This window comes from Dipodomys merriami, unplaced genomic scaffold (assembly GCF_024711535.1).
Source record: "Dipodomys merriami isolate MVZ:Mamm:240054 unplaced genomic scaffold, mDipMer1.0.p SCAF_23, whole genome shotgun sequence".
Classification (NCBI taxonomy): Eukaryota; Metazoa; Chordata; class Mammalia; order Rodentia; family Heteromyidae; genus Dipodomys; species Dipodomys merriami.
This window is the reverse complement of record NW_027203715.1, coordinates 4,710,904-4,730,702: the sequence shown is the minus strand read 5'-3', so window position 1 is coordinate 4,730,702 and position 19,799 is coordinate 4,710,904. Positions and strand designations below refer to the sequence as shown.

Sequence of the window (19,799 nt, the reverse complement as noted above, 5' to 3'; positions counted from 1 at the left end):
CTGTATCCTAGTTTGTAATCTTTAAGAATAGAATTGCTGGATTTTAAGGTAGTTCTTTGAGGATCTTCCATATTGTTTTCCAGTGTAGTTGAACAAGATTACACTCTTACTAACATTGTACTAGAGTTACTTTTCACTCACATCCATACTAGAATCTGTTATTATCTGTATTATTGATGATGTCCAACTACTAATAACAGGCTGGTCTATGGGTCTTCATCTTCCTGCCTCTACCTCCAGAGTTGGGATTTCAGGTGAGTGCCATCATGCCCAAATTGTTTCCTATTTTAGAACTGTCAGGTTTCTTTTTTCTTCTTTTTTTTATTGTGAAAATATTGTACAGAAGGGTTACAATTAATGAGTACATTTCTTATCAAGCATTGTAGCCTCCTCCTTTGTTTCCCCTTCCCAGCCCTTCCCATCCTCCTCCCGCCCCCCCAATCCTCCCCACGCTGCCCCCCCACCAAAGTTGTATAGTTCGTTTTCGACATAACGACTTGTACATCTCATTGTTGCAATGGGTCCACCTGTATCCCTATTTAAATGATTTGTTTTTCCCCTTCCCCTCCACTAATTATACCAACAGCAAATACAGTGAAAGCAGGGGTTATACTGTGGGGGAGGGACATACAAAGCAACAAAGAAATAATCTTATGAATGTGTTAGTAACAATCACATGAAAGAAAAAAATTTGAATACATATCTTAGGGTTCATTTTCCTAACATCACCTTATCTGACCTTTTCTGCTTGACTCATACATATACTAGATATTGGAAATAAGGGAAACCATGGGACCTATGTTTCTTTGGGCTTGGCTTACTTCACTTAATATAATTTTTTCCAAGTCTTTCCATTTCCTAACAAATTGGGCAATGTCATTCATTCCATTGTGTATATATACACCGCATTTTCTTGATCTATTCATCTACTGAGAGGCATCTGGGTTTGTTCCATATGTCAGCTATGGTAAATAATGCTGCAATAAACATAGTCGTGCTGGTAGCTTTAGTGTGGTCTTGTTTGTAAACATTTGGGTAAATGCCCAAAAGTGGGATTGCTGGGTCATAGGGGAGCACTATGTGGAGTCTTTTGAGGAACCTCCATACTGCTTTCCAAAGTGGTTGAACAAGTTTACACCCCCACCAACAATGTAGTAAGGTTCCCTTCTGTCCACATCCCCTCCAGCCTCTGTTGTTATTAGAGTAGATCTGTCAGGTTTCTCTGCACATGTATTTTCCCATAATCAGTGATAGGTATCATCATTAGTTTTGCTGGTCTTGGGCTTTAACGTAGGACCTGGGTGCTTTCCCTGAGATTTTTTTACTTGAGGCTAGCACTACATCATTTGGACCCATAGCTGTTGGGAGCCGACAGTAAAACTCCAAGGTCATCTTGACCCTTGTGCTCACTTAAAGGCACATACAAGGACCTGGCTTTCATGAATAACACCAGGTGTCCGGGTTTGCCTTGCTAGTCTGTAGAATTTTCTTTACTTTCTATCAGTTGACCTTGTCTTGTTTCTTTCTGCACCCTTGTTTTTATTAAAGACTTTTCTTGCTTTTCTGCGCTATGGTGACCTTAGGTTACCTCTTGACTTCTAATAGTATAAATAAGGAGAGTTAAAAATAAACGGGGCTGCAGTCTTGAGCTGCAGACCTCCCAACCCCATCCTTTATCTTATGTCTTTATTTTTCTGTCCTTGCCCCCTAAATCAGGAGTTACTTTTGTTGCCGGCTAGTTCCGGCACATAGCACCAATTCCGGTAGTTAATTGGAAATTAAAATCTCACAGGCTTTCCTGCTCATGCTGGCTTTGAACCATGATCCTCAGATATCAGCCCCTTGAGTAGCCAGGATTACAGATGTGAGCCACCAGTGCCTGCCTGATATCATCATTTTTAAATGTATGCTTCTCAAAAGTATGATAAAGTGCTAACCTAGTATCTCAGACTATGTCCTTCTTTGGAAGTAGTATTACTTAAAATTAACATGAGAGTAGAGTGGTACATTTATCAGAAATGATCAGCATCCTTAAAAGGAAAGAGAAAAATAAAGTGATACATGCAGAGAGAAGATACTAGAAGAAGATATCAGAGTGGTAAAGTGCAAGACAAGGAATGTGAAAAGTTCATGGCCACCACAAAAGCTAGAAATAAGCAGGAGGAGCAAAGTTCTGCTGACACCTTTGACTTCAGCCTTCTAATCTCCAAAACTGTGAGAGTGTTCATTTTTCTGTGTGTGTGCTGCAAGCTGCTCACTTTGTTATCCTTTGTTACAGTGACATTCAAAACCAAATATAACCATCTTTACCAGTGATGTGTTCTATGAACCAGTTTAATTATATAATAATAGAGGATTTTTTTTTTTGGTCATGAGTCTTGAACTCTGGGCTTGGATGCTGTCCTTGAGCTTTTCAGCTCAAGGCTAGTGCTCTATCAGTTGAACCACAGCACCACTTTGCTTCTCTGGTGGTTAATTGGAGATAGGAGTATCACAGACTTTCCTGTCTGGACTGGTTTTGAACCATGAATCTCAGATCTCAGCCTCCTGAGTAGCTAGGATTACAGACGTAGCTAGGATTACAGACAAGAGCCACCAGCACCTGGCTAATAGAGGATTTTTAAAAGGTAAATTTAATGTAGATTTCTTTTTGATTTTGTTGTTGCTTTTCAAATTGGAAAATAGTTATTTGTTTTTGTTTTTTTTGGTCAGTCGTGGGGCTTAAAATCTGGGCCTGGGTGCTGTCCCTCAGCTCTTCAGCTCAAGGTGAGCGCTCTACCACTTGAGCTACAGCACCTTTTCCAGTTTTCTGGTGGTTATTGGAGATAGGAGTCTCACGGTCTTTCCTGCCTGGGCTGGCTTGAATCGGTACATACATTTCAATTGTTTGCAAAGTTGGGCATTTTCAGTTGTTGCAAAGTCTTTTTTGGTCTAGATTATTTCTCTTTGCCTCTGTCTTTTTGTCTTTGCAGTGAAATTTTAATAACTTGCAATGCTGTATATTTAATGGAGTATTACATATAGTTCAGTTTATTGTGCTTACTTGTGACAAAATATAAACCCATTTTACTCATGTTGATGTTGTTGAGATGCATTTTTATTTTACTCCAGCATATTTATAATCTTGTGTCTCTAGCGGTCAGTGTGGCTTAAAGAAATTTTGTTCTGCTTCATTTCAGACTACATTGAATTAACATTTAGTTCAAAGCACCTTAATCACTGTGATGATAAAAATAATGGCCAAGGGAACAGAAGTCAATTAAAATGACAACTTCTACAAACATTAACTTATACAATGATATTGATTTTGGTACATAGAAATTTTGACTGAGCCCATGGACTTTAATATTCTTGGAAATATTTGAAGTATTTTTCCCTTTATCATGGAAATTGTTACCACTTTTGTTTAAAAAATACATGAATTATTCTTCTAGTTTCCTTTTAGAAATAGATTTGTGCCTCTATTCAATGCTATTCAGATAGACACCTCTGACAAGCCATATTATTTCTTCATGAAGTTGATTTGATGCAATTATATGTATGTTTTCATATTTATGTTGTGTTTAAAGAAGAGGCATTATGAAATTCTTTGGATGTATAGACTTGTCATGGTTTAACTAGGATGCTATTGAAAAGTCTATCATAGCTCTGTCACAACTATCTGCTTTAATATCCACCACACTTTTAAGACTTCTTTAGCTCTCTAATTTCTTCTTCTTCATCTCTTTCTGTCTTGATTTATTGGGATAATATAAAGGTGAATTGCTGATAAAATTGTAGATTTGGTTAGAATTCTTAGATGACTTCATTTATTAAATACTCTTCAATGAACACATGGTAATGGTAGGAAGAGAGGAAAGAAGACAAGTTTATATTATTTTAGGGATGGGCATCTGCAAAGTGAACAAGTGCTCCCAGGGGCCACAGCATGAACAATTTCGCATTTATTTATTCTCTTGTAAACTATAATCAAATATATGTTAGTAATTACATTAATATATAACAATGTAATATATAATATGGAATAATTACATTCGTTAGAGATTGTATTTATTTGATTGTATATGTTGTAGAATCCATTGCTGCATATTGTAGAAACAGTAAAGAAGGGCTGGCTAGAGCATCAACATGCTGAAGGCAATAGAAAGCAATATCAACTACTTGCTACAGCAACATATACTGTATACTAAGATCAAAATGATGCAGAGATTAGCATGTCTCCTGTATAAGGATGACAAACAAATTGCTAAAGCATTTCATATTTTAAAATATTGCAAGTGTATATCTATATGGCAAGGAAAGGAATAATAAAATGTGTAGAGCCAAACTCTCTATTTCTAGAAGTCTGGGACCACTTAAAATATGAAGAAATGCCTATATATACTTTAATAGCTCCTAAGAGATTATTGTTTGTCTCCTTAGTCCATATGTAAGGAACTCATTTAGTGTGCAGAGCAGCTTTGTAGTTGTAGGAGATATTGTGAGATATTTAACAGAGTCCAGTTCAGAGTTTGATGCAGCATATCAGGAAGATTCTAGAAAATACTAGAAATATGCAGAGGAGGAAGGAGCTGGAGTGATAGGAAAACAGTTAAAGGAAAGCTATTTTTCAGATCCAGTATCCTTTGAGTTCACACCCTACTTTGATTTTTATGTGTAGCCATGTAAAAGAGTTCTAGCCATGTAATATTGTCAGTCCCATGATATGTGCTATTTTCAGGCCTCATCTACAAAACTCTCCTAATCATTATCCTTTCTCTTCTTGCACTAGTGACACTGGAAGCCAAATATCAAAGTTAAGCAGAATCCGTGGCAGAATCTGTATTCCTACATCAAGAGAAGAGCTGCTTGACTATCATGAATACCTAATTTGGACTTTAGGAGAGAAGAAACAAACTTCTGTCAAGCCACTGATTTTTTAGTTTTGTTCTTCAAATCACTGTTATTATCATTATTACCTTTTTATTAATTTTGGTTTATTAGTCAAAACAATATACCTTTCTAAAATAAAACTCAGTATATCATGTTAACTGTCATGAGAAGATGAAAAGAATAAACGTCCCCACCCTCATTTCCCCACCCTATCCAAGCTGATGTCATAGTTGAGAATAGAATTGTAGTTACTAGAAGTTGGGGAGAATAAGGAGAATGTGACCATAGAGGAAGGCTCAACAGTAAGTACCAACTTACAGTTAGGATCAAGAAATTCTGATGTGCCATTATGGAGATAGGTGATTTAGATGATGAGAATTTATTGGTTATTCCCTGAAACTAGAAGCAAATAGTCTGAAAATTTTCAGCAGAATAAAATGTTTGTTTTTCTGCCACAGAAGCATATGTTTAAGTAATAGAGAACAAGAGTCTGGAAAGTAGGGTGCAGCAAAATATAGACAGTAAAGACATCCTGGAGTTAGAATATAATACAACTGGTTAAACTATAATATTGAGCAAAAGGATCAAAAAGTTAGTTGTCTCAGTTTATAGAGCCTGAAGTAAACCTACTGAAGTGTAAAGGTAAGGAGAGTGGTAATATGTCTTAGGATAAGAAAGATTTGTTATTGTTTCTGCATTGGTGGAAGTGACAATGGATGGGGTGGGAAAATTGTGGTTGAGGTCAGAGTGGAGGCAGAGATTTCTTTCCAGGAGAGGCTAGTTGAACACGTGAGCTGGTGGTGCTGGTGATAAAGGAATAGGCTGAAAAAAATGAGCCACGGGAATGTTGATGACTGTGGGAGCACTGAGGAAAAGGAGAAGCTGGAGATAACTTTTAGGTCTATACTTTAGAGCAGTGAGTGTTCCTTTGCCACATGAGTTTGAGGCATACAGAAAAGGAAAGAAATTACCATAGTATCTAATATGTTCTACAAAGATAAAAAGAACAGTTAACATCAAACTACAGCAGCATTCCTCATGTTCACAAATCCATTTTTTCTTCCTAGGTACATAAAATATATTTTCAATCCTTTCTTGGAGCAAGGTAAAATAATATGGTTAAATTCTAGACAACAGCACATAGTTGTAAATGGTATATGCAATTTCCAGCTCAATCCATAAAATCCTGTATTTTATTCCCCAGCATCTGTTCTGTGGCAACCTTGGAAACTACATATTCCAAATGTTAAACTGCAATATGGAAGAATCCTGTCTCTGTAAGTCACCATTTAGATGAATGAGAGCTTTCCTGAATAGCTATGCAACCAACTGAACTATGACTTAAAGTACAAATTAATATTTATTGTTTTAACCATAATGAACATAGTGTGTATTTAACCAGAATAGCCAATGACACAAATACTTTGTTATTAAGCAACTTTACGTTTAATGTAGCATCTGTTTAATGGATGGGCTAGCCCTAAAATCAAACTTCATTCATACTCTGGTGGAATAACCCGTTATATCACAGGTTATTGTTCCAATAGGATTTTAGAACCTTTTCCTGTTTATTCTCCTATTTTTCAATCTTAGTTGGTAAATTCTGGTGGTTAGATTTTAAAATAGAAAACTTGATGGTGTATTTTGTCTATTACTTTCTTATTTGAAAAAAATCCTTTAACTGGTAAAAGAGGCTTAAAGTATAGATCTTATTTTACAATATCTTGTCTGATATACTGCTGGGTGTGTTAACAAATATAGTTTAGAGCCTCTCTTATTTTTTCTTTATTTGACAGCCAGTAAGATTTCTGGTACTGTTACATTTATGACTTCATAAATTGGAAATGTGGTCAGAAAGAGAAAACCATTATCACTGAGGAACTCATTCTGCAACAAGATTTTTACCCAAGATTTCATTGGAATTATGGTCTATATGTAGAATCTACCTTGATGGTTTAATGTTGAAATCTGAAGTGAAAGAATTAACTCTGAATGTACTTTTGAAACCTCATTATTTTCATCATAGATTGAGTAATAACAGGCAACATTCTAATTATAGAAACTAGGTAGAAATGATCTCTGTAAACTAAATTGCTAACCTTAGTTTATTTCACTTTGTGTATCCATTGAATGAAATTTTGGTGTGCTGGAAAGTGGCAGTTAAGATACAGCTTAAACATTTTCCCAATATGAATCTGTATTACATTTGTGATTTTTGTGCTAGTGGATATTGAACCTGGTATCTTAAGCATGCTAGATAAGCACTGTCATTAAGCTATATCTCTAATCCTATATATATATATATATATATATATATATATATATAATCATTTATATATATATATATATACACAAAGATATATGAACATTTAAAACAGAAGCAACACAGAAGTGTATAGAAGTGAAGTGCATCTCAAAACCTATCAATAATAAAGAACTGTTAAAATTCTGAAGCAGATTTTTATGCCTTCTTTATTTCCATACACAAAAGAGTCCTCAGACATATATACAAACACACACATAAATAGAATCAAAATACAGATGTTTGTAATTTACAATTTTACTCACAAGCCTGAAATGTGGTTGTCTCATGTCTGTAAAGAAGAATCACTTTAAAAACACTATGAAATAATCTTTTATAGAAAATACAATAATATAACTAGTGTGGAACACTGAGGTTTCTAGTTTTTCACCATTGTGAGAAATACTGCCATTAACTAATGTGTATATATTTGGGTTTTTGTGAGTAGTGTAAATTGCTATGGTGAATTTGCTTGGAGGGAGGAAAACACATTTAATATTTCTAAATTTAATAATATTGGAAAGAGTGTATCTATTATGACCAATGCATAGGAAAGGCAGTAGAGAGGATAATGCCTACTATTATAGATACTGAAATAAAGAAGTCCATGAATGAATTTGTGCTGTTTCTAAAAGCTATTCTGACTCCTGTATTCCAATGTTAGAGTCTGTATTCCAATGTTAGTCTCTGTATTCCAATGTTAGACAAGATTTCCTGATACACAGGAAATGAAACTAATATGTAAATGTAGTATAGGTAGAAAGACTAGAAAAGATTTTTGTTGGAGTAAGACAACTGCATAACTTGTTTGCATTCAGTCCTCTTCTCTTACTCTGAGATGATCTTGTGGAATCTGAGATTACACCTGAGGTACTATAGGATTTGTGAGGTTCTCCATGAGTTCCTCACATATTCTATCTGATTGCTTCACTGTTGTTTTATTTCCATGTGAAGAAGCTAGTAGCCTTTACTGTATTCATTTCCTTCTCTTCTTTCTTCTGCCTGTGTTAGCTGAAAAATACTCTGAAATGTTGAATGAGAAGTTGGAGCAGAGTTAGAGTTGAGAAACTAGGTTTGAGAGTCTCTATTATAGCAGCATTGACAACAAGAAAAACAAATTAGAGAACTAAGGGATCATCGCTGGTTTGTCTTTTGCTTTCTGAAGGTCTGATGTAAAACACATCTGCATTGTGTAATGTGTTTATTAGATCCAGGCTCTCTCTTTTGTGGTTTCCAGGGTTGTACTCTGAAATGCCTCAGCTCAGAAGAGAGACTCATTTTCTACTGATTATAATTTGTTCTGCTTTCAGTCCATGTTCACATGATATTAGCCTTATTACATGGAGACAAGAAAAGTGAGTCAGCACACAGTAAGTATAACTGTATGTAGAAATCAGGCCTGCAGTCACTTCACATCTCTACGGCTAACTGCTGTGTCAACTTGACAAGATTGTCAATAATTTAGTATCTTAGTTTTCTTGTTTATAAAATAAGGATAAGAATATGACTTTTCAGGCCTGGGAAGGTGGCTCAGTGGTAGAGCGCTTGCCTTGCATGCTTGAGGCCTTGGGCTCAATTCCTCAGCACCACATAAGCAAAAAGAAAAAGGCTGGAAGTGGAGCTGTGGCTCAAGTGGTAGAGCACTAGCCTTGACCTGAAGAGCTAAGGGACAGCATCCAGGCCCAGAGTTCAGTCCCATGACCGGACCCCCCCCCCAAAAAAAAATGAATATGTCTTTTCAGCAAAAGATTATTTCATAGTTTTTCAAAGTTATTCTTATTTACTGACATGAAACAACAACTGCATTTCAGGTTGCTGAATAAGTGACTATATGTAAAGGCACATAGCACATTCTTTTTTTAGGGGGGATGGGGGGTGTTCTGATTGTGGGGCCTGAACTTGGGGCCTGGATTGCTGTCCCTCAGCTCTTCAGCTCAAGTCTAGTGCTCTACCATTTGAGCCACAGCACCACTTCCAGCTTTTTTCTTTTTGCTTATGTGGTGCTTAGGAGTCGAATCCAGCGCCTCATGCATGGAAGGCAAGCGCTCTACCACTGAGCCACCGTCCCAGCCCCCATAGCATATTCTTAAGAAGTGAACCCAGGTTCTGGGGGCTCACATGTATAAGCTTAGCTGCTCAAGAGGCTCAGTTTAAGAATCATGGGGTTTGGAGTAGGAAAATCAGTGAGATTCTTACCTTCAACTAATCAGAAAAATGTTGGAAGTGAAGGTATTGTCAACTGAGAACTTGAGAATTCCAAGCCATGAGTTGAAACTCAGTTCTAGCACAGGAAAAAAAGAGATAGATTCTAGTATTAGTGGTAGTTGCACTGGGAATAGAATCATCAATCATGGCTATTGACATAAAAAATACAGAGAATACCTTTAATTGGTACAAAGAATGTGTATAGGAATTTGAGAGAATCAACTTACTTTCAGTAAAGTTGAAAAAGTAACAATTCATGAAGAAAAATGCATTTGAGTAGGGTCCTAAAAAATGTGCTCCTTTTCCACTAAATCTGTGAAGAAAAATGCAATTTGCAGAATAGGGTGCCAGAGGGAACAAGGATATTGCTGAAGAAATTTGGTGAAATTTGACCTGAAATGCAGTGCCAATTAAGACAAATAGCAAGCTGATAAAAGTTATAAATGAGGGCTAGGGACTTGGCTCAGTATTGAGTGCTTGTTTAGCGATTACAAGAGGTTAATCCCAGCATCATGCACAGAAAACTTAAAATTGAGTAGTCTATGATTTATAAACAAATGACTGTGGTTCTTGTTTTGCTGTATGGGGAATGTGCTGTTCAGATGGGAGAGAACCTTGCCCAGGCCAGTGAGGAGCTGTTCAAAATTTGACCTCCTCTATCCTGAACAGGGAAGTGAAGAAGCTTTGAAGGGGGAGTTTATAATTTTCTGACACTTTGAAGCACATGGATAGATTTATTTCTACTTCCTCTAAGGGAGAACTTCTCCTAACTCATTTTTCAGGACATAAGGAGTTAGAAATTACCCTGCTTATGGAACCAGACTTATTCTCACTTTTTATTTATTTCAGAGCCCAGTTTCTGACATTTGTATTTGCTTTTTATTTGAGGGCTTGTGAAATCTTATCTCTTTGGTTTGCTTGACTTAATCGCCCATTTTAGAACATGGATCTGCTTTTTTCCCCCTGATTTTGAGGCTTCCTATGGAAGTAGACTCCTGCCTCATGGAACCTCTAGTCAAACAAAGCCCTGGATTCTCTTTTTAGCTTGATCCCAGGAGAACCTCAAGCGATGGAACTGTGGGATAATCTTTAAATGGGACAGACCAACTGTATCCAAATTTGTGTTTGTCAGCGAATGCTTGAATGACCTCATCTAGAACACTCAGTGTCTGTATATCTCAGACTGTCTTATTTGAAAATTGGTGATAATAATCATAGTACCAGCCTCATGAGGTTATGGTTAGGATTTAATTGAGTAAAACTATGTCTAGAAAATCATTTCTTAATAATGTTAATGTGTTAGAATTTATTATCTATTGTAGGGGGTTCCTGTGGGTACAAGAAGATCAACATTAATTTGACCTAGGGGAGCAAAGAAGACCTCTAAAGAGATAATGATCTTTGAACATAAATTTGATCAACAGATCATTTCCTAAGGGATGCAATGAAGGGAAGGCAATCCAAGAAGAGAGAAAGCTGATGAAATGGTTCAGGTATGAAAAAATTAAGAAGTATATTATGTGTGGAGCTCTGGATAAATTGTGGAAATGGGGTGAGGATGGAGAAGTTAGGGCAAATGATGTAGCTGAAGAGGATGGGACAAAGGGAATCTGGGAAGGATTTTCAGGTTAAACCAGTGATTTGTAGTTTAGTTCTGGAGAACCAGGATGCTAGTGACATTATTTAGGTAGGGAAATAACCATGATGAGGTTTGTAAGGTTCCTCTGGTTACAGTGTGAAAGATCGATTGCATTGAGCTTGAATGTTGAGCAGGAGTCACATTTAAGAAGTTATTTCATTTACTCATGGAGATAAATTAATGTGAGTTCTATACAGTGGGTCATTAATATCACCTATGCTTTCTTTCCTTTGTTGTGGTGATAATTGCAATTCTCATACATTGCTTTTGTTCCACGTAGTCATTAGTCATTAGTTGACTTGAAAACCTTTATGCAAGCAAAGGATTTTAAAGTGTTGAAATGTATTTGACATGGTACTGAAGCTTTAATTGTGGCTATGATTCAAATCACCCCAGAATTAAGTCCATCCTTTGCTTTACTTGTCCCACCATTAGTAGTATCCCCAGGTGAGTGACCTCTTGGCATTTTTCTGCATGTGTTGGTTGGATTTAGACAGATTTCATTAAACATTTCGTTTTACTTGGCTTGCTTCAGGGTAAAGTCCAAAAGAACTCTCGATATTTGTTCCTTCCCTCCCTCTTCAGCTAACCTATGATTATTTTCTCAAATGGATCCTTTCACACATAGAGTCATTTAAAGAATTTTACCATCTTTTGATTCTATCAGTCTATCAAAAACTTTGTACAAGCTCTAAACAAGTCTGGAATTTGAAGTCACATGTCCTGTCAAAACATTTTTTTTTATTTATAAACTCATTCTTCTTTGCTGTGTACTTCTGAAAAAATAGCATTAGCTCTCTATGGTTTTAGAAATTCCTTTTCTTTCAGAACAGCTAGGAAAAAACTACAAATAATAAAACAAAATAATCTGTATCAGACTGTTTTTTTTTAATAAAAAGGGGGGGGGGAAACCCTCATTTCAGAGAGGTAAGGTTGGTCAAGCATTTTAGGTAATGAGAAAGGGAATTTTTCTTAGCCAAACAGAAATGAGGGTTTTAGTGCTTTTAAGGGACTTCCAGAAAGTATTGGTGACTCCTCTTTGTTTTGATGTCTTTTCTGAGTCTCTCTGAATATGTTAGAAAGATCCAAGTAATTAAAGATCTTCAGTGTCTCAGATGATAAGGATTATCACTAAACTTTCTTTTTCCCACCTATATTGCCAACTTCTTTTAGAAAAGAAATAGTATGTGCATCTAACCTTTAGAGGGTCTTAAAGGAAGAGGAGGGATTTCTTCACAAATCTGGACAAATTTAAAATACGAAATACAAAGCTCTATGGAATAGTACTGGGATAAATGTATAACTAAAGAAAAGAAGTAAAAATTTCCCCACGTGTTCTGTAGGTCAGTGAAATGTTAATAAATGTTGAGGGTAGCCTGTGGAAAGTTAATATGGTTAGGTGAGTTAAGGAATGTTCTACCCATCTTAAACAGAAAGCTAATGAGGATTATAGACAAAGAGGATTATAGATACCCAAAAGGAATAGATTTTCTGCTTATTTGACCACACAATGTTTTTCATGGGGTAGGTCAGAGGACCAGAACTCCTCATTTGGAGCACTAAGAAAATGTTTGGGTACATAAAACTAAAATGTTTTAACATTAGAAGTTAAGAGTTTTCAGGCATAAATTCTAGTTGAAATCAAATACAGTGGGATACTGCAAAGCCATTGAAATTCAGGTTATTTTTAAGACATAAAAAATGAATATTCTTGGGCTGGGAAGGTGGCTCAGTGGTAGAGCACTTGCCTTGCATGCATGAGGCCCTGGGTTCGATTCCTCAGCACTACATAAGCAAAAAGAAAAAAGCCAGAAGTGGCGCTGTGGCTCAAGTGGTAGAGTGCTAGCCTTGAGCTGAAGAGCTGAGGGACAGTGCCCAGGCCTAGAGTTCAGGCCCCATGACCGGATTCCCCCCACCAAAAAAAATGAATAATCTTGGGGGACTTACTGGCTCTGAATTGCTGTGGATGGCTTCAGGATATATTGTACTCTGACTCTTCCCATCACACTTTAACTAGACCTTACTTGCTTGGCACAGAGCATGAAGACTTTATGCTGGTTGTTGAGTATTTATCAACGACTTCTAGAATCTTACCAAAAATCATATGTGTCTTCTGAAATTGCACATGACATTGTAATCATTAGTATGATTTACATGATGAAGTTAATAATAGAACTAATTTTATTTCTATATATGTTGACATACTCTGCTAATTCATAGATTAATTCCAAAGAAGGTGTAAATAGTTTTGTTTGATTAACAATAAGTGACTAAATTTAGAATTTCAAAGGCTAATAGAGTCTTAATGTTAAGATCCATAGCAGTTGAAAGCTACTTATTATTGTATTTTTAAAAATAGTATTTTTAGACATATACAATGGACTTTTAGAAAAGGCAAAAACCACAGAAAACCAATGTTTTCTAAAACACACACACACACACACACACACACACACACACATGAAAGTTTTACCTATTTATGCAAATCTAACTCCGTAAGTTTAAATAGTGACTTACTTATATTTTTAATGCTGGATTACGGAATTTGAATTTCAAGAAATTTGAACAGGATGAAATGACTAAATTTTGTAGAGGTAAATGTTATATTCTCTATTTAGAACTGTTAACTATCTCACTCACTGTGGAGCAGAATAATTTTACTTAGCACCAAGTATTAAAAATATCCTGGGCTTACCCATACAGTAAATGTGCACTCAAGTTACAAAAATGAGTCTAATAGGTGAAAGGGATGGCATCAGGTTCAACCCAACAATAGCTTTTAGTGAAGAAGTATAAGGTTGTCTCAGAATATTCAGAGTAATTAAATCAAGATAGGAAGAAATTTCCTATTGTGCTATAGGAAACGAAGCTAAAATTTTATGTTTTCTGAAACTCTAGGAAAACAAAGTTATAGAACACGATATCTGCTTCAAATGGCAAGATTCAATCAGTAGGTAGAAGCTCTCAGGGAATGGATTATATAGCTCTTTCAAAATAGTCTGACACTAGAACATTGAGGAAGTAATTAGGTTGGCAAAAGATTGGAGATTTCCCTGATATTATTGCTTCCATAGTGTGTAGTTCAATTTTAGGAAAATGTATTGAACATCTATAACATCTCTTCTAAATTTATGATTATAGGCTCGTAAACGTAGAATTAGGTGCATTAACTAATAGTTTTAATTAGGTGACAATCAAAGGAAAAGGGAAAATTTTGGAAGGAACTTGGAAATAGTACTGAGGAGAAATGAAACAAAATATTATGAAAATGAGTTTTAAGAGTTTTCTTGAGCATAGTCTGACTTTGCTGTGGAATTTTCTTGAGAGCTATTTGCCTACTTTATGGATATCCACCAATGTGCAGCCATGGGTAAGGTTTTGAGGATAGATGTGTTTGAAATGGGATACATGAAGAAAAGTCTAACTACAGGACTATTAACACCATCTCTTATTTGTATACGCGTCCTATGTGCCTTCTATATGTAACACCTAGGATATTATAGTAGTGAAATAATTCAGTGAGACTGTAAGAATTTGTTGTATGCCAGAAAAGTTCTACACGGAAATTGGCTTTGTCTTCTAGAGTAGTGTAGACAATAGTTTTCACTCATAATTTCTTTTTGGGGGGAGGAGAGGGTCCGGTCATGGGACCTGAACTCTGGGCCTGGACGCTGTCCCTCAACTCTTCAGCTCAAGGCTACTGCTCTACCACTTGAGCCACAGTGCCACTTCCGGCTTTTTTTCTTTTTGCTTATGTGGTGCTGAGGAATCGAACACAGGGCCTCATGAATGCAAGGCAAGTGCTCTACCACTGAGCCACCTTCCCAGCCCCTTCACTCATAATTTCTTTGAGGTTGATTTTAATTCAAGTTTCATTAATCAGGCATTCTAAAAGGATGGATTTTCTTTCTTCAATTGAGATATGTCACAGTGCTCTAATTTACTTGGTTTTTTATTAACTTGTGAAGAAAGAGGGCAAACAAATGTTTCAATATTAGTTTCAATAGTTAAACATTATTAAACTGGTTGCATTAATTTACATTCATTAATAGCAAATGCTTTTATTGCAAGCCATGCATTTTCTAATTAGGAATCTGAGGTTAATATGTTACTTAGGACTTAGGTAGGGATTTTAAATTTTATTAACTGCTTAATTCATCCTATTCTCTGGCTACAGTTGCCTTTCAAAGGTTTAGAACCAGAAGCTGTGACTGTTTTCTATGGAGGGACACTAGTCACTCACCTACTTAGAACGTCGAATAGAACTGTTTTCTATTGTGGTTGGAACAGTGTTGGCCTTTGATGCTGACATTACTGTGACCTTTGGAAATCATGTTAAGTGAGGTAAGGCAAGAACAAAAAAGCAAATGCTGCATAATCTCACTCGTGGTAGGACTTAAATGTTCAGAAATTGAGAATAGAACAGTGATTTTATAAGAAATAGAAGTTAGGAATGGGAATGGAGAGATGGAAAAATATTGCTCCGTATGTAGAGACTTATAATTCAGTAGAAGTAACTTGTAGTGTTCATGGTAGACTGACTACGGAAATATATACTACATGTTTCCAAAAGAGCAATGAGAGGAGTTTGATTGCTTTATCAGAAAGAAAGTATAACTATTTGAGGATATAGGGTTACTCTCATTGTTGGCATACAGAAAAGCCACGGAATTTTGAGGTTTAATTTATATACCTTTCCATTTTGCCAAAGTTTCAGATCAGCTCGAATAACTTGAGGGTGGAGTCTAGGGGATTCTTTAAATACAAGATCATGTCATCTATTAAGAGGAAGAGTTTTTCTATTTAGATCCCCTTAAAGTTTGCATCTTGTTTTATTGTTCTAGCTAGGTATTCTAATATTATACTGAAGAGGAATGGAGAGAGTGGACAATCTGTCTCCTTCCTGAAATTTGAGGAAATGGCTTTACTTTTGCCATTAAGTATAATACTAGTTATAGTATAAGTTATAATGTAAGTTTGTCATACACAGCTTTTCTTATATTGAGGAATGTTCATTCCATGGATTCCTAGTTTCTGCAGAGCTTTCTTTTTTTTTTTTTTTTTTTTTTTGTCGGTCGTGGGCTTGAACTCTGGGCCTGAGTGCTGTCCCTCAGCTCTTTAGCTCAAGGCTAGCGCTCTACCACTTGAGCTACAGTGCCACTTCCGGTTTTCTGGTGGTTTATTGGAGATAGGAGTTTCACGGTCTCTCCTGCCCGGGCTGGCTTTGAACCGCGATCCTCAGATCTCAGCCTCCTGAGTAGCTTGGATTACAGGCGTGAGCCACCAGCGCCCGGCTTGCAGAGCTTTCTTAATAAAGTGGTGGTGGATCTTGTCAAATCTTTTTTCTGCATCTATTGAGATTACTATGTAATTCTTATCCTTGCTCCTGTTGATGTGATGTATTACATTTATTGTTTTGTGTATATTGAACCAACTTTGCATCCATGGAATGAATCCTGTTTGATCATAGTGTATGATTTTTTTGATGAATTGTTGAAGTTGATTGGCCAGGATTTTGTAGTTTTGCATTAATGGTCATCTGAGAAATGGGTCTATAGTTCTGTTTCTTTGATGATTCCCTGTCTGTTTTGAGGATGAGGGTTGTGCCGGCTTCCTAGAATGAGTTTAGTAGTGAACTTTCATTTGCAATGAAGAGTTGGAGTAGTATCAATTGAGTTCTGCTTCAAAGGCCTTGTAGAATTCAGCTGTGAATGCATCTGGTCCTGGACTTTTCTCTTACTCTCCAGTTTTGAATTTATTTATTTTTAACATCCTGCAGCATGGAGAGCTGCTGCTGCCATGCCTCAGAGGGTGGGGCCAACTCTGGCTCTGTTTACTCTGTCAAGAAAGTTGCCCTGCCTTGGATGGTCCTTCCTCCATCTGGAAAGGTCAACTTTCCCCAGTATGGAGCTGAGTGCCAGTGGTTGGGTTGCTTTGCACTGTTGAATGGCTCATCAGTGTCTAATTCTAAGGCCTGAGGTATCTACTGGCTGCCCTGGCTCCGTCTTTGCCAATATGAAAGATGACATTCTTCTGGGATGATAGGGGAAGAGCTACCTTCCAAACTCTGTTTTGTGAGAAGGAATGGGAATGCCTTTTTGGGTACTTACCTTCCCTTGGTTTTTCAGGCTATCTGTGATCTGCGTCCATCTGTGGTCAGCAGGATGAAGATTTTTGCTCCTGGTAAATTCACACTGGTAGTGAATAGAAGCTGCTTGCACTCTGTTTCTGTCACCTTTTTCTCAGGCTTGGTCTACTGTTATGTCGGCAGCCACAGCCACTGCCACCTCGATCACTGGTGTATGCTCAAATCTGCCTCCTTAAAGAGGCTGCCTGAAATTTTCCTCTCTGGCCAAACTCTCTGTACTATGATGGCTCACTTGGGTGACTCTCCAGCCTTGGATTTTTCACTGGAACACTAAAACTGGTTTCTTCATGATATCTCAGTTAGCTCCTAGGTGCGCCTCTGCAATCTTTGAAGTCCAATTTTTTTTTAATTTTTTTATTGTGAAAATACTGTACAGAGGGGTTACAATTACATGGGTAAGATAGTGAGTACATTTCTTATCAATCATTGTAGCCTCCTCCTTTGTTTACCTTTCCCATCCATACCCATCCTCTCTCTACCCCCAATTCTCCCCCCCCCAAGCTGTAAAGTTCGTTTTCTACATGACAACTTGTACTTCTCATTGTTGCAACAGGTCCACCTGTATCCTTATTTAAACAACTTGTTTTTCCCCTTCCCCTCCACAAACTATACCGACATCAAATACAGTGAAAGCAGGGTTTATACTGTGGGGGAGGGACATACAAAGCAACAGACAAATAATCTTATATATGCATTAGAAACAAATGGATGAAAGAAAAAAACATATCTAAGGGTTTATTTTCCTCACATCATATTATCTGACCTTTTCTGCTTCACTCATACATATACTAGATATTACAAATAAGGGAAACCATGGGACCTATGTTTTTTTGGGCTTGGCTTACTTCACTTAATATAAGTTTTTTCCAAGTCTTTCCATTTCCTAACAAATGGGGCAATGCCATTCTTTCTGATGGAGGCATAGAATTCCATTGTGTATATATACCACATTTTCTTGATCCATTCCTCTGCTGAGGGGCATCTGGGTTGGTTCCATATCTTAGCTATGGTAAATAATGTTGCAATAAACATAGTTGTGCTGGTAGCTTTAGTGAGGTCTTGTTTGTGAGCATTTGGGTAAATGCCCAAATGTGGGATTGCTGGGTCATAGGGGAGCTCTATGTGAAGTCTTTTGAGGAACCTCCATACTGCTTTTCAAAGTGGTTGAATAAGCTTACACTCCCACCAACAATGCAGTATGGTTCGCTTCTGTCCACATCCCCTCCAGCATCTGTTGTTGTTAGAGTTCTTGATTTTTGCCATTTTAACTGGAGTGAGGAGAAAACCAGCAAGACCACAAAAAAGGCCAAGACACTGCACCCAAACTGAGAATCCAAGAACCATAGGAAGAACCCAGTTTTTGCAGCCCCCAAGAAGGTGGATAACATGGCAGGAACTCCCAAATACCTCTCAGTCCTATCTATCAACATTAACGGACTTAACGATCCAATTAAGCGACATAGACTGTCTAGTTGGATTAAAAAACAAGATCCTTCTATCTGCTGCCTTCAGGAGTCACATCCTGCCCATAAAAACAAACACATTTTCAATGTTAAAGGCTGGAGAAAAATGTACCAAGCAAACGGCCCCCATAAACAGGCGGGAGTTGCAATCCTAATATCAGATAAAATAGACTTTAAATTAAAATTTGTGAGAAGAGATAAAGAAGGTTGCCACATACTAATTAAGGGATCTCTCCTTCAGGAGGATATTACAATTTTAAATATCTATATGCCAAACAACGGAGCACCCAAATTTATCCAAGAAACACTACTTTCCCTCAAATCCCACATAGGTCCAAAGACATTAATTGTTGGGGATTTTAACACACCACTCTCCTCACTAGATAGATCAACTTGGCAAACACTCAGCAGAGAAACCACAGATCTAAACAACTGCATAGATCAACTAGATTTAACAGACATCTACCAAATATTTCACCAAACCCCATCAGAATACACGTTTTTCTTAGCAGCACATGGAACGTTTTCTAAAATAGACCACATTTTAGGCTACAAAGCAAACTTGTCTAAATTCAGAAACATTGAAGTTATACCTTGCATTCTCTCAGACCACAAGGGAATAAAATTAGAAGTCAACACCAAAAGCCACCAAAGAAAGTCCGGTAACACATGGATGCTGAACAACACACTGCTGAATCACGAGTGGGTCATGGAAGAGATTAGAAAGGAAATTCACAGGTTAATGCTATTCAACAAAAATGAGCACACAAATTGCCAGCTCTTCTGGGACACAGGAAAGGCAGTACTCAGAGGCAAGTTTATAGCTCTGAGTTCCTACATCAACAAATTGGAGAGATCTGAAACCAACAATTTAATGAGACATCTGAACCTCCTTGAAAAAGAGCAGCAAGATAATCCCCAATCCAGTAGACAGAAAGAAATAATTAAAATTAAATTAGAATTAAATGAATTAGAATCCAAAAAAACTATAGAAAGAATCAACAAAACAAAGAGTTGGTTCTTCAAAAAAATTAACAAAATTGAAGTCTAAACATTTTTGTTGATTAAAAAGCAACTTCAGGAGAAGATATAGATGTATGTATATATGTATATGTATATATGTGTGTATACATGTATATATGTATATATACACACGTGCTTATGTATATA

General features: G+C 36.8%; 1 long non-coding RNA gene and 1 pseudogene across 4 annotated transcripts in view; both read left to right on the top strand.

The window, feature by feature from the left end:
* Window positions 1–4,168: 4,168 nt before the first annotated feature.
* Window positions 4,169–4,266, top strand: LOC138835192 (U6 spliceosomal RNA; annotated as a pseudogene).
* Window positions 4,267–15,184: 10,918 nt separating this feature from the next.
* LOC138835157 (uncharacterized) overlaps window positions 15,185–19,799 on the top strand; it is a 43,193-nt gene continuing 38,578 nt past the window's right edge. For all 4 annotated transcript variants that reach the window (XR_011374474.1, XR_011374476.1, XR_011374473.1 and 1 more), the window contains exon 1: window positions 15,185–15,362. This is a non-coding gene — a long non-coding RNA (uncharacterized lncRNA). The remainder of the gene's footprint in view (window positions 15,363–19,799) is intronic.